This window comes from Lissotriton vulgaris, chromosome 1_1, assembly GCF_964263255.1.
Source record: "Lissotriton vulgaris chromosome 1_1, aLisVul1.2, whole genome shotgun sequence".
Lineage (NCBI taxonomy): Eukaryota > Metazoa > Chordata > Amphibia > Caudata > Salamandridae > Lissotriton > Lissotriton vulgaris.
In genome coordinates, this window is record NC_141685.1 from 954,070,137 (window position 1) to 954,085,633 (window position 15,497).

General features: G+C 46.4%; 1 protein-coding gene and 1 non-coding gene across 3 annotated transcripts in view; one reads left to right on the forward strand and one right to left on the reverse strand.

The window, feature by feature from the left end:
• The window catches only part of GLS2 (glutaminase 2), a 252,782-nt gene that overhangs the window by 64,092 nt on the left and 173,193 nt on the right, over positions 1 to 15,497 (forward strand). The gene's annotated exons all lie outside the window — the stretch shown is intronic.
• LOC147748264 (U6 spliceosomal RNA) lies at positions 2,107 to 2,213 on the reverse strand. Its single transcript, XR_015300336.1, has one exon. It is a non-coding gene; the product is annotated as a U6 spliceosomal RNA (small nuclear RNA).

A 15,497-nucleotide genomic window follows, 5' to 3' on the forward strand; every position in this document is an offset into this window, starting at 1 on the left:
CAAGAAGGCCCAAACAACAACGAGCCCCCAGAGCGCCAGTCCGAACAACAGACAAGCCGGCCACCAAGGACCCCAATGGGGCCCCCAACCCAAGGACAGGCATCCAAGGACAACAAGAGGAGAGAGGAAAGCAGAAATGCACCCCCCACACCAGGTCAGGAGAGCAAAGCCACCAGACCAGGGGAGAGAGGAACCAGAGCCTCGTAATCAGCAAGACAAAGGACCCAACAAGTCATCAGAAGAAACACCAAGGACACGAGGTGCACAAGAGCCCAAGGAACCACAGCCGAGGAGGCAACCACCAACTGCCGGACACAAAACCAACCCCGAGCCAGGGCAGGAGGGAGACCCAGCAGGACCCGCAGAAGATCCAACAGGACAGAGAACAGATCCAGATAAATGGAACGCCTCACGAAATGCGTGTCATCCTAGCGCAGGGGCCAAGTCAACCCCCTCCAGCAATGCTCAACAGAAAGCATACGAGCCGCTGAAGCGAGCACTGAGAAACAGCCCCCAGCAAAGCGTCAAACCGGTCCCGAGGAACTGAAGCCCCCGAACAGGAACCAGACGAGGAACGGCCAGACCCAAAACGACCCCAGAAACCGGAACCAGGCCAGCAAACCCCCACAGGAGCCAGCACCGTGGAAAAAACCAGAGGAGCATGAGAGAGACCGAAAGGAAACACCTGAAAACAGGAAACGGAACCCAACCACCGCAAACCTCCGAGCAGCCGGATGGAGGGGAACGAGAAAAACAGGCGACTCCCACACCTAGGGAAGCCAAAATTACCCACCAAGAAGAGGGGAAAACCGGGCTGCAAGGGGCACAACCGAAAGGGACACAGCCGCACCAACCCGACCAAAGCCCCGGGAGGCAGAACCGAACAGAAAGACCAACGGGATCCAGGACCTGGAACAGAGAGAAAGAGGACCCCCGGCCCCACTCCATCACCGAAACCAGCACCACAGAGCGTAGCGACCAAAAATTGGCCGACGCCAAAGAAGAATGGCCAAAAAGGGGGACAGCCCAGAATGGAAACCGGCAACCAAGAATGACGACCAACAGGAATCACCATTCTCAAAGCAGACCGGACCAATGACACCAAAGGAGATAGGCAACCCACAAGCAGGTCAACACCAGGAGTGGAACACATAACCTGAAGAGGAAGAGATGCAACCACCAGGCCACGGAGACTCCACCCGGGCACAACATATCCGACTGACATTCAGGGGCAGCAGCAGGCGCCGCAGAGGCAGGGAACCAAACGTAGTCCAAAAATTCAGGCATAGGACCAAGGCACTAGGGGAATGGCAAAGCACCAAAACGCAGGCCAGAGAGAAACCTCACAAGCCCCCGCCGCCCCGGTAGCCGAGGACAAGGCCCAACCATCCGGGACCGGAAGGAGGGACCCCTAAGAAAGCACAGACCGAAAAAGAGCAAGCACACACCCCAAAAAGGAGAAGCAGCATACGAACTCTTGAGAGCGGAATCCACCAACCGCCCAACCCTGACCTCCAGGGAAGAAGCCTCCGAAGACCGAGGGAGAAGGTGCAAAAAAGAAGAAAAATGGAGGATACCAGGTGACAAAGACCGCCAGGCAAAATCGTGTCCCCAGAAAGAGAGGAACACCCCGCATGGCAATGCCAAGCCACACCGCAGCCAGTACAGCCAACAGGACAGCACGAAATGGCCGGTAAAAAATGGGAATAAACCCCGCCGGAGCAAATGAATCAGGGAGAAAGACCCAGCAACAAAACGCCAGAAATCTCATGGACCATCCCCGAACGTATACCCCAACAGGGAAAAAACGTCCACGATCCCACCAACAAGAGATGATGGCATAGCCGCATGCACCAGCAGCGCAGACAGCGCAAAACAGTCCAAGAAAAACTGCAAAAGATGCTACGTGGACAAAGAGAATGCAAATTTCCAAAGCACAGCATGAAAATGAACATCCCAAGTCACATTGACAGCATAGGCAGGACTTGAACCCTCAGCACATGAAAGCCTGTGACACCAGAGGCATATGACACACCAATGAGCAACAGCTCCGTGGATGCACCGGAGAGGAAGTCCCCTCAAACATGGCGAGTAAAGGAGTAAACCCCATATATGGAACGCTTCACGAATATGCATGTCATCCTTGTGCAGGGACCATGCTAATCTACTCCGTATCGTTCGAAGAGTAGTATATGTGCTGCCGAAGCGAGCACCAGGAAAACACCCAACACACAATGGTGGTGGTATTGAAAGGAAGTGCCCAGCAACCTCCAGGAAACACTGCCCCAAACAGTAATCTCATATGTGAGAACAGAAAATAAACAAAAAAGGGAAGCCCTGCAGTCTCCACCCACAGCCACATATGAAGAACATGGCCGCAGGGGCCGGCCACTGCACTAAAGCACCAGCGCCGGAACGACCTGGGGCCAGAACACCAGGAGGGCTCCCCGCCCCAGCCCAGCACATGAACGGGGAGCATCCTGACCCCAGAACAGGAGCGTGGCCGGCCGGAGGACCGGAGCGGCCGCGCCGGTAAAAACATATAAAGACCATAAACAGAAGCATTTAAAAATGCAAAAGAAACACTCACGGCACCGCCAAAACACCCAGAAGCAAACAGGAACAGAGGCAGGAACCGGGAGCACCAGCGTTCCGACAGCCTTCGACCTTTGGATTTCTGGCGTTTTGATTGGCTGGGTGGAGGCAGGACTGCCTCACGTGGTAAGGACTGGGACGGGGAGGACCCATGAGGGGGTAATGGTTCCATTGGTGTACACTGAAATGTGGGTAATTTCAAGCAATAGAAAACTAGAATAAAGCGACCTTTGGCTTTAAAAATAGAGAGTTCCCCTCGTGAATCGGGTGAGTTGGCATGTATGACCTATAACTGGACCACTATGCTCTCGACAATATGGAGTCATCTGGCACCCTAAACAGGTGAAACTCAAAACTGTGGCATTTGGTACCTTGCTGTAAAAATCAACATTCCAAATCCGCTTTTTCTTGCAAAACGGCAAGCTGCGACGCAACATGTGAGGTAAAATAGCACATTATTTCTTCATCAGATTTCGCTGTGTGGTTGCTCCGTTGCACTAACCAGACATTCTAGCCATGGTCCACGCTTTTCGATGCTCCTCGCAGACATTCTGCCCATCACATCTCGCTGGTCCTCCTCTGGTACATTGTATCGCTGCTCCCGCTATGCAGACAGGTGTCATGCTTGCCTGGTGTCGTATCTCGCTTCACCTCGCAGACTTTCTATCCCTCACGGGTTTCTCACTGCTCTTCTCAGACACTCCATCTCTACCTCTCGCTCCGCTGTCTGTGACCCTTGACCCCGTGCTGAGGCGGCGGGAGACCGATGGAAGACGGAAAACAGCCCCCGGTAAGCAGAAAGGTAGGAAGACAGAGGGTGTTGACGAGGCTGGAGGAGAACCACTAGAGGAGGGCTTTGAATGAGAAGGGAGGAGCACTGATTGGGGGAGATTATATATGAGAAAGAGGCGACTGCTCTTAAATATTGTGTCATCCCCCCCAGTGCTATGTACATTCCAACTAAATACTATGTGAAACCCTTGAATATTGTGAATCCCTCTTAATACAACGCAAGGCTCTCTTGAATACTGCGTGAAACCCGCCTCAGTACTGCATGCCCCCACCTAAATTACACGAAGCCCTGCGTGAACCCCTTCTTAATACTGTCGGATGCCACCGTGCATACACTGTCAACCACTGTGATTTCCTCCTCCTACCTCTTCCCTCGTGTCCCTGCATTCCGTGCCAACCATCTTCCCGCAAAGCTCTGAAATTTTCGGAATCGGGCGTGTTTTTTGGTGAATAACGGATGACGTCACAGATAGAAAGAACGCAAAAAACACGCCCCGAATCCGAAAAAGACGGGGCTTGAACCGAGTGACACCCCTCTCCTCCAATGGCTGGCCAGCATTTACTAGGCCAGCCAATGGAGAAGAGGGGCGGGTTCCAAGCCCCCTCTAAGAAACATAAAATCTTCTGGCACAGCCCACACTGCTTACGCAGTGCGACAGAGTCCTCGACCTAAAAAGGGCTCAGACAGCACTCCTATAGTAAATGTTAAGTCTTTAGTATGTACATATATGTGAGTGTCTAAATATCACCCCTTAGCATAACAAGAACATTGTCCATTGACGTTATAGTATATGATGACAAGAAGGATCCAAGAAACGAAGAAATCTTCGAAGTCTTTATTGAGTTCTTAAAAGGGGTGGTTTAGTAGCGGGGGAGAAGCCTTCCATTTAAAACCTGTGACAAGCGCATTTAAATAAAACAAGCTCAATCCAGGCGGCCCGCGCTCACAATGACAAAAAAAGAGTGCTTCCCAGCTAATGAAGGAGACTGTGTCACGGCGCAAGTGAGAGATCCAATGCCGGTAGGCGGGGCCAAAAGGAGACAAGGCGGCAACAAGGAGGGACTAAGAAGCCTCCTTTACAATCATAAGCCAGCGTTTTGCATGGAAATGATGCTACCCAATTAAAAAGATGGGCGGGGCTTCAACTCCGCCTCCGAGAGCTTTGGAATCTGTATTGATTCCAAGAAGCTCTCGAATGCAGAGAGCAGCGCATGCTCGCTGCTAGCGCCAGCCGAGACCTGAAAACGGCATGCCATAAGCCACACATCCAGGGGCAACTCATTGGAAAGTTCTAGAACATGAAGTTCAGAGCAGCAAGGAGCACAGTGCAATGATTCAGAAGGAGCTCAAGTTCCGTGATAGTAGTGCTGGATTTGATCTTCACACTGTAGCATTAAACAAGTCTGCGTTATTAGTGTGTCTGGTCCAAACAACAAAATACTGTTGTACATTTACTTTCAACAGCAGGGCAAGCCACCCCAAAGTTGATTTCTTCTTGCCAATTAAGCACATTACACGTGCCCATGAATACCCAGCACTGGCAGTGCCAGCACTGCGTGGCAAGAACGTGGGTGACTATGACTATCCGCACTGTTAAAGGCTGCATTCACTGGAGTGGGTGAACCAGTGGTGACAGTCAGGCAGTCAAGCAGTGTGCTTCCATCCCCACTGTTTGCATCTATCAGGCAGATGCACGCTGGGGATGCACCTGTGTGCCTGAAGGGGTACAGAACCTGAAATACTGAAAGCAGCTTACGAAGCACCCCAAAAACGATTGCTCCTTTCTGTTGAGCGCCAATGAAGCACAAAACTTGTACCCAAGAACATTCAGCGGTGGTTGTGCCAACTCTGGATGACAGTAACTTTAAGGACTCCTGAGTATCAACACTATTGAGAAAAGCATTTACCACAATGCTTTAGGAGGACTGGTGCAGGCAGTGTGCCCCAACCACTGTTTTTATATATATACATACAAATATATAAAACACATACTCTATTTCTCTGTCTCTCTTGCTCTATCTCTCTCTCGTTCTCTCTCTCTCTCTCTCGTTCCCTCTCTCTCTCTCTGAGTTTTTGTGTGATATAGAGAGAATGATTTGGTTTAATGTCCTCTTTTCTTATTTTATTCATTTTTTACTTTTGTATCTATTTTTATCATTTCTTTACATAATTGTTTCTGTGTGTATATTATCTTTATTATACCATAGCATATTCCAAGGGAAGAGTAAGTAGCTGTCTCGAGCGGCACCAGCAGGTAGGCATAGCCTACTCCTTCTTCTTTAGTCTTTATTCGGTTTAAGCATTTTAAACCAATAAAGTACATGGTAAAAAAACAACACAATATACATAATTCAATTTAAAATCAGAGCTGCCCGTGCCATTAGAGCGAGCAAATTAATACAAATAAAAGAACAATTCACATCAAATATGAAACAGCAATTTAAAATGCTGGTGTGAAAACTCTAAAAACATGTTAAAATTGTAGCATTGACATTGGCTTGCGTACTTGCACCACAACTTTCAGAAACAAGGTGACACAATTAAAAATGTCCGCATCATCCAATCGGAATAGTGCATTATTCAGTTCTCTAAAATCGCGGGTATGTAGCTTCTTAATCACAGGGTGCAAGATAGTTTTAGTATATATAGAATAAAAATTGCAAAAAAATAAAAAGTGAGGCATAGATTGGCCAGATTTCCCATTGCATGGACATAGGCAGGTGTCTAGATTAGTTTGAAAGCCTAATGAGAATTTAAATAAATATTTTATTTTGCCTTCCATAAAACGAAACAATAGACTGCGTTCCCAATGATTCACGTGGTCAATCAAATAAATGTGGGGTGAGCCAATCCATCCCTGATTTCTGCTTAAATAGGCTCATACTCTAGATTGTTTTGACTCCCTCTTTACTCTCTCTGCCTGCACAAGTTGGCACCAGCACGCATGCAGGTGTTTCTTACTTATAGTGCTAGGACCCTCTGGATTTTCAAATAGTTGATTATAACCTATCTTGCGCAAACAGGATTCAATATGTTATGTTATGTTACCTGGCATTTATAGCGCGTGCGGCTGCTCGGAAGTGTCCCAGCGTGAAAACCTGTACAGAGGAGAGTGGAAGTCAGAGACGCGGCTAAAAGACTAATCAAAAAGCAAGGTGTTTAACTGCTTGTTGAACAGCCTAAAGTCTTGGTTGTTCCTGAGCTCAAAAGGTAGCCTGTTCCAGGCCATTGCTGCACTTACAAAGAAGGAGCTACCTCCCTTTCTGGCAAGGCGACGGCGAGGGATAGGAGCAAGACATTGTCCCCGGGACCTGAGATGTCTGGATGGTCGAAGCGCCTCCTGAGGTATAGAGGTCCTGATTTATAGAGGGCTCAGTGGGCAATGGTCATTGGCTTAAACAGAATGCGCTGGTCAACCAAAAGCCAATGCAAATCACAAAGAAAATGCTTAATACTGGAACTACCCAGAATACCCAGTGGCATTCTAGCAGCCGCATTCTGAATGATCTGTAGCTTTTTAAGCTGATAGCGGGGAAGGCCGATGGAGGGAGAGTTGGTATGGTCCAGTTGCGAACGAATGAGAGCCTGGGTCACCATTTCTTTAGCTGTTTTAGGCAATAGCGGCAGGAATTTCTGAAGGAGTTTCAATGTGCCAAAGGACACTCCCGCCAATTTATTAATCTGTGTTAGGAATCTTAGGTCCTCGCCAAACCATACCCCAATATTTTTAGCTGGGCTGCCCATGGTTTTTTGAATAGGGTAGCCCTTGGGCCACAAGTCATCTCTAAAATTCTGCAGTAAGGACCCGTAGAGGAGAACCTCAGCCTTATCCTTGTTACATTTAAGTTGGGCCCGCGCTAACCATTTAAAAACCTCCATCAGGCCATTTTTAGCGGAGTCCGAGATACCTTACCTTTTTCCATGTAAAGAGCAGCTGGGTAGCATCAGCTTAGGCTATGATTTTGGTGCCCAGCCATTCCTCCAGATAAATCAGTGGAGTCACATAAACATTGAAGAGTAATAGGCTCAAAGTTGAACCCTGTGGAACACCCATAGTAATGCTTCTTGGAGTGGATGAAAAGGGCGGCAGCCACACTTGCTGTGTTCTGTTAGCCAAAAAGGATTCAATCCAGTTCCACACCTGGCCTGAGATTCCAATGTTGGCCAGGCGGGCAAGTAGCTGACGATGAGGTACCGTATCAAATTCGCAAGAGAGGTCCAGTAAAACCAGGGTTGCTCTGCCGCCTGAATCATGGCATTCCCTAATAGCCTCCGTCATCTCGACCAGAGCAGTCTCTGTACTGTATGAGGCCCTGAAACCGGACTGAGCCGGATCAGGGCGCCAGACATTTCAACAAGACAGTTGTTTGTAGACTGCCTTCTCACATACCTTTGCAACAGCCGGGAGGAGTGAGATTGGTCAGTAACTGGCCAAAATGTCGGGGTTAGATGAGGGTTTTTTTTAGCAGGGGGAGTAGTTTAGCCTGTTTCCATTCATTGGGCACTGTGGCTGATTTCAGAGACAGGTTGATGATGTTATTAACTTCGGGATTGACTTCCTCCGCCTCAGCTGCCAGCTGCCTGGCAAGACAGGGATCTGCTAGGGAGCCTGATTTAAGCTACTTGAGAATGGCCAGAGTATTCGGCAAAGGAATGGGCGAGAACACTGACAAGGAAGTGTGGGCGGGATCAGACTCAGGGACTGTCTGGACCGAGTGTTCCGCCAGCCCAGAACATGCAGGCCCAAAGCTATCCTGGATTGCTTATATTTTATCAATAAAGAAATCCAAAAGCTGCTCACACCAGGAATTGGAGGCAGGAGCGACCTTGCAATCCGCACATGGCTTCAGAAAACTCTGACAATCGTAAAGATTTCCTTAGAGTTGTTCCTGGATTGTGCAATGCGCTCAGCATAAAACGGGCGCTTGGCGCTCTTGACTGCGGCATAGTAGCTTTTCTGACCTTTCCTAAGTGCTATTTTGGCCAGTGGGCAATAAGCTTGACGCCAACTGCATTCAAGCTTTTTACACACTTTTTTCTGTTCTTTTAGTTCATTGGAGAACCAAGGTTTGGACGGGGTCGATGTTCCTCTCTTGTGGCCCAAAGGTATAGACAACTGTCCTACTGCTTTCAATATCCAACTATAAAGACCTCCTACAGCCTCCGACAATCCTCCAGAAACTACCGGACATGTTTCAGTAAGAGCACTGCCAAAAGCAGCTGGCTCCAAGCGTGGGGGCGGTCTGCCTTCGTAAGACCTCGGAGGCGGATCGGAGGATTTAATGAACCAAGAGAAATTAATTAAAAAGTGGTCAGACGGGGTGACCGGGAGGGGATCCTGAACCACTATGGGAAAGTTGGAACAGACCACATCAAGAGTATGACCCCTGCAATGTGAGGGGGAGTTAACCCATTGCATCTAATGGGCGATGTCTAAGGAATCGTTCAGTTCGCAAGTGTCAGTAGCCTCTTTGCAATCCAAATGGATATTGAGGTCACTGAGCAGCAGAAAGTTCTCACGAGATAGGGAGCCAGAGATTGCAGCCCACCACCACTCTCCCCTATGGCTGTGGCTGCTTAGCCATGGGTTTGTTCTGCCTTTGTCACATGCAAGGCAAACTTTTATAATGACCTGCTCATACAGGGACTGATCCTGTAGAGGAGTTTCAGGAGGAGAGGTGAATAACCACGCCTCCTAGGACACCAGTATGCCTTGCCTTGGTGCTGAGCAGATTCTTGTCATTATTTACTGTTTGGTGATAATGGGAAACCAGAAACAAAAATTGGAGGGAGAAGGAGGTTAGACCAGACCAGGTCGGCCTCCAGTCAGTATATGCAATACAGGAACCCAATGTGAAGGGTTCAGAGACCTGGTTGGTGTTTTATGGTTACTGCTTACTAAGTCAGTGTGTACCAAGAATTTAAGAAAGAAAAATTTCTTTCTAGAGTCCCCTCACTCACCGGGGTTGCCCCACGGTGACATGCTTCATCATTGGGGCCATCCCAGTTCTCTACGAAAAGGGGCGTGCTGCGACAAGGCGACTACGCTGGAGCACTTGTTTTGTGAGATGACTATGTGTGGTGTAAGTGTGGTGATGGTGGAGTGGGTGTGTAATTAAAAATACCGTGCTAGTGGGCCTCAACAATTTATTTTGCTCCTAGTGTGGTATAAAGTTAAAAAGGGGTAACACTGTATTCACAGGATAACTCCAACCTTTCAAGAAAACACACAAGATGATGGACGGAATGTTGCACATTGGCAAAACATTCACCCCCAGTCACAGATCTGGGTTCAATCCATCGTTATTTTGCTCACCACGCCACCCCAGTTCAGACATGGCCATATGCAAATCAGTCTTGACCCTGTGCCTCATCGGAACAGTCCAGCCCGTATTGCCAAGCCATGTCTTTCCTGGACCGTAATAAAGCATCCTGGGACCGGTTTCTGGCTATCAGCCAGGATAGCTTGACTCCAGTGGTGTAGTGAACACGGGACCCACACTGGGCATACCATTCCCACATAGGGCGAACAGCAAAACACACAAGATGATGGACGGAATGTTGCACATTGGCAAAACATTCACCCGAGTCACAGATTTGGGTTTAATCCATTGTTATTTTGCTCACCACGCCACCCCAGTTCAGACATGGCTATATGCAAATCAGTCTTGACCCTGTGCCTCATGGGAACAGTCCAGCCCGAGCTTCCAAGCCTTGTCCTCCCTGGACCGGAATCAAGCATCCGCTGACAGGTTTCTGTCTATCGGCCATCCTCAGCATGGATAGCTTGACTCCAGTGGCGTAGTGAGCACGGGACCCACATCTGGGCATACCCTTCCCATATCGGGCGAACAGCAAAACACACAAGATGATGGACGGAATGTTGCACATTGGCAAAACATTCACCCCCAGTCACAGATCTGGGTTTAATCCATCGTTATTTTGCTCACCACGCTACCCCAGTTCAGACATGGCCATATGCAAATCAGTCTCCATGCCACTGGAATCAAGCTATTGTGGCTGATGAGGGCTGAAAGTCTGAAACCGGTTCTAGGATGCTTGTTTCCAGTCCAGGGAGGACCTGGCTTGGCAGTTCGGGCTGGACTGTTCCCATGGGGCGCAGGGTCAAGACTGATTTGCATATGGCTGGGTTCAAACTGGAATGGCATGGTGAGCAAAAAAACTATGGATTTAGGCCCACATCTCTGTACTGGGGTGAATGTATGACATTGTTCTGCATTCTGTCCGTCAACTGTTGTTTTTGTATTTGTCATCCCGAGTGGGACGGGTATGCTCAGACGTGAGTCCCTTGCTCTCCATACCACCGGAATCAAGCTATCCTGGCTGATGAGGGCTGAAAGCCCAAAAACGGTCCTAGGATGCTTGTTTCTAGTCCAGGGAGGACCTGGCTTGGCAGTTCAGGCTGGACTGTTCCCATGGGGCACAGGGTCAAGACTGATTTGCATATGGCTGGGTTCTAACTGGAATGGCATGGTGAGCAAAAAAACGATGGATTTAGGCCCAGATCTCTGTACTGGGGTGAATGTATGACATTGTTCTGCATTCTATCAACTATTGTTTTTGTATTTGTCACCCCCAGTGAGACGGGTATGCTCAGACATGAGTCCCGTGCTCTACATGCCACTGGAATCAAGCTATCCTGGCTGATGAGGGCTGAAAGCCTGAAACCGGTCCTCAAATGCTTGTTTCCACTCCAGGGAGGACCTGGCTTGGCAGTGCGGGCTGGACTGTTCCCATGGGGGGCAGGGTCAAGACTGATTTGCATATGGCTGGGTTCAAACTGGAATGGCATGGTGAGCAAAAAAACTATGGATTTGGCCTAGATCTCTGTACTGGGGTGAATGTATGACATTGTTCTGCATTCTGTCCATCAACTGTTGTTTTTGTATTTGCCACCCCGAGTGGGACAGGTATGCTCAGACATTAGTCCCGTGCTCTCCGTGCCACTGGAATCAAGCTATCCTGGCTGATGAGGGCTGAAAGCCCGAAAAAGGTCCTACGATGCTTTTTTCCAGTCCAGGGAGGACCTGGCTTGGCAGTTCGGGCTGGACTGTTCCCATGGGGCGCAGGGTCAAGACTGATTTGCATATGGCTGGGTTCAAACTGGAATGGCATGGTGAGTAAAAAAACTATGCATTTAGGCCCAGATCTCTGCACTGGGGTGAATGTATGACATTGTTCTGCTTTCTGTCCATCAACTGTTGTTTTTGTATTTGTCAAATCGAGTGGGACAGGTATGCTCAGACGTGAGTCCCTTGCTCTCCATACCACCGGAATCAAGCTATCCTGGCTGATAAGGGCTGAAAGCCCGAAACCGGTCCTAGGATGCTTGTTTCCAGTCCAGGGAGGACCTGGCTTGGCAGTTCGGGCTGGACTGTTCCCATGGAGCGCAGGGTCAAGACTGATTTGCATATGGCTGGGTTCAAACTGGAACTGCATGGTGAGCAAAAAAACGATGGATTTAGGCCCAGATCTCTGTACTGGGGTGAATGTATGACATTGTTCAGCATTCTGTCCAGCAACTGTTATTTTTGTATTTGTCACCCCGAGTGGGACGGGTATGCTCAGACGTGAGTCCTGTGCTCTCCATTGATAAACTCGAGACTGCGAGGGATTGCGAAATTATCGACCCGAGACTCTTTTTCTACTTTCAATAAATAGCATTATCGTTTACCTGGAAAGAAAGACACCAGGAGTACGACATCGCTTTAATAGCTCTAATTGTTGATAAGAGCTCCGGCAGATTCTTCTGTTCAAACTATATTCAGTCTGAAGATCAGCCCCAGACACTAAGCTTATTGAAGGGGTTTTTACTTGATGAAATACTAAGTCCTGATGATGGTCTTATAAAATTCAACAGACAAGACTGAAACGTCGACCAAAGTCATCAACTCCTCAGCTTTCATGCATTGAAGGACACCTTTATACATCTTTGATTTTGGTCTTCTTCATCTAATTTTTTAGGAGCTGATGAAATGTTATGAACTGATTAGTAAATATAGATACACTGCTTTTCATGACTTTTATCCAAAGTTGTGTTCTATTGTTTGTCCCCATGATTTGTTCTCTGTGATTTATTTGAATAAAATTTATTTTAAACATAACTTTTCTTGGCTGTGTGCTTCTTCTCTTTTTGCCAATCCAAGCCTGTTCAGGGGGCACCATTGAGAACAAGGCAAATGAATATCTGTGAGAAATTGGAACTCATGGGCCTCTCATCACATTCTGCAGGAGAGCCCCATCATTTTACGTTATAACACAGCTCGCAAGAGTCATTTAAGTGGTTCTTTACGTCGAACCTAGCGGCAGCAGGCATGCATTGCTCACTCTGCAAGGCATGCTGTATTAGAGTATGCACTTAGAAGCTCCGCCCACTCTCCGCCCATATTTTTCATTGGCTTGTGTCTATGTCCTTCGTAAATGTTGGATTCTGATTCAGTAATCGGCTTGTTAGTCCCTCCTGTGTTCCTTTGAAACCTCCCATGAGGACTGGTCCTTTTTCTTCGACTGTTACATGGTATGTTTATTTTTGTCTGTAAGCACTATTTTCTTTAATGAGATTCTGGTCCTGCAGGCACGACGGGCAGCGCGCCATGTGTGCTTTCACTTTCAAAGCAGTCTGGGTTTTGATCGGTCACGGGCTCTAAGTGCCTCATGATACACCCTCCTGCTTTACTGACTTCAATGTTCATTTTTAAGTCTCGAGTGGGTTGCAGCGCAAATCGCTGCTTCGCCTCCGCAAGAGATTTTGTAGGAGAGGCGTTTCAGAAAAGGGCTTTAAACCCCGCCCCTCATTTTCATTGGCTGGCGTCACTGTTTATGGTAAACGGTGGCCTGCCATTGGAAATGAGCTTTCTGGGTTGCCTCCCTTTCGCTTTTTGTTCCGGCACACCCAGACTGGCTCGCCTGCTTCACGGCTGTCGTGAAGACTTTCCTTATCTGCTTGTTTATTTAACAAGCAGATAAGAAAAGTCTTCACGACAGCTGTGAAACGGGCACAGAGCTCAGAGGCGCACAGGGTCACAGGGAGGACAGGGGAATCCCGGCAGACTCTGTGTTTTCCTGCCGAGGTAGCAATTACATTTCCTGTCATACCTAAATACAGGTGTGCACTGATGACATATTGGCTTGGATTCACATCACTAAAGTTCTCATCCGTCAGCATGTTAAATACTCGCAACTATTAGTTACACTTAATGGAGCACATGAACCGAGCTTTCAAGTTGTAGCATGTGCATTCCAAAAGTATTGAATGTCTCCTTGCATTAATAATGGCTCAGATTGACCCGAATGCGGACCGCACGCGCAGCTCACGCAGCTCAACGCGACAATAGGCTTGTGTTGCAGGCAACCATTGTTTGGTGACGTGAAATATCTTACCTTTCTGCTCTGTGGCATAAACATGTGAAAGCATTTCACATAGCCTACCCTAGCCTAATACAACATAACATAGCATAACATAACAAAACATAGCCTAACATAACATAACATTACATAACATAACAAAACATAGCCTAGCATTGTATACCATAACAAAACTTAACAAAACATGACATAACAAAACATAGCCTAGCCTAACACAGATTCACATAACAAATCATAACATAGCATAACAAAACATAAAATAGTATAGCATAACATAACATAGTATAACATAACAAAACATAGTATAACATAACAAACCATAACAAAACAAAAACATAACAAAACAAAAAACAGCACAACACAACACAACACAAGCTAGCCTAACACAACATAACACAGCCTAGCCTAACACAACATAACACAGCCTAGACTAACACAACATAACATAGCCTAACCTAACACAACATAACATAACAAATCATAGCATAGCTTAACAAAACAAAACATAGCATAGGATAACAAAAGATAGCATAACACAATAAAACAAAACATAGCATAGCATAGCACAACAAAACATAGCATAACAAAACACAACAAAACATAGCATAGCATAACAAAACACAACAGAACATAGCATAGCAAAACACAACAAAACATAGCATAGCATAACAAAACACAACAAAACATAGCATAGCATAGCATAGCATAACAAAACACAACAAAACATAGCATAGCATAACAAAACACAACAAAACAAAGCATAGCATAACAAAGCATAACAAAACATAGTATAGCATAAAAAAACACAACAAAACATAGCATAGCATAACAAAACACAACAAAACATAGCATAGCATAACAAAGCATAGCATAACAAAACACAACAAAACGTAGCATAGTATAACAAAACATAGCATAGCATAACAAAACAAAGCATAGCATAACAAAACAAAGCATAGCATAGCATAACAAAACAAAGCATAGCTAAACAAAACAAAACATAGCATAGCATAACAAAACACGACAAAACATAGCATAGCATAACAAAGCATAGCATAACAAAACACAGCATAGCATAGCATAGCAAAACATAGCATAACAAAACAAAACATAACATAGCATATTATAGCATAACATAGCATAACAAAACATAGCATAGCATACCATCACAAAACATAGCATAGCATAGCAAAACACAACAAAACATAGCATAGCATCACAAAACATAGCATGGCATAACAAAACAAAGCATAGCATAGTAAAACACAACAAAACATAGCATAGCATAACAAAACAAAATATAGTATAGCATAACAAAGCATAGCATAGCATAACAAAACATAGCATAGCATAACAAAACATTGCATAGCATAACAAAACATAGCATAGCAAAACAAAACATTGCATAGCATAATAAAACAAAACATAGCATAACAAAGCATAGCATAGCATAACAAAACTGCATAACAAAAGATAGCATAACATAACAAAACATAGCATAGCATAGCAAAACACAACAAAACAGCATAACAAAACACAACAAAACAGCATAGCATAGCATAATAAAACAAAACAAAGCATAGCATAGCACAACACAACAAAACATAGCATAGCATAACAAAACAAAACATAGCATAGCATAACAAAGCATAGCATAACAAAACAAAACATAGCATAGCATAGCGAAACATAGCATAGTATAACAAAACAAAGCATAGCATAG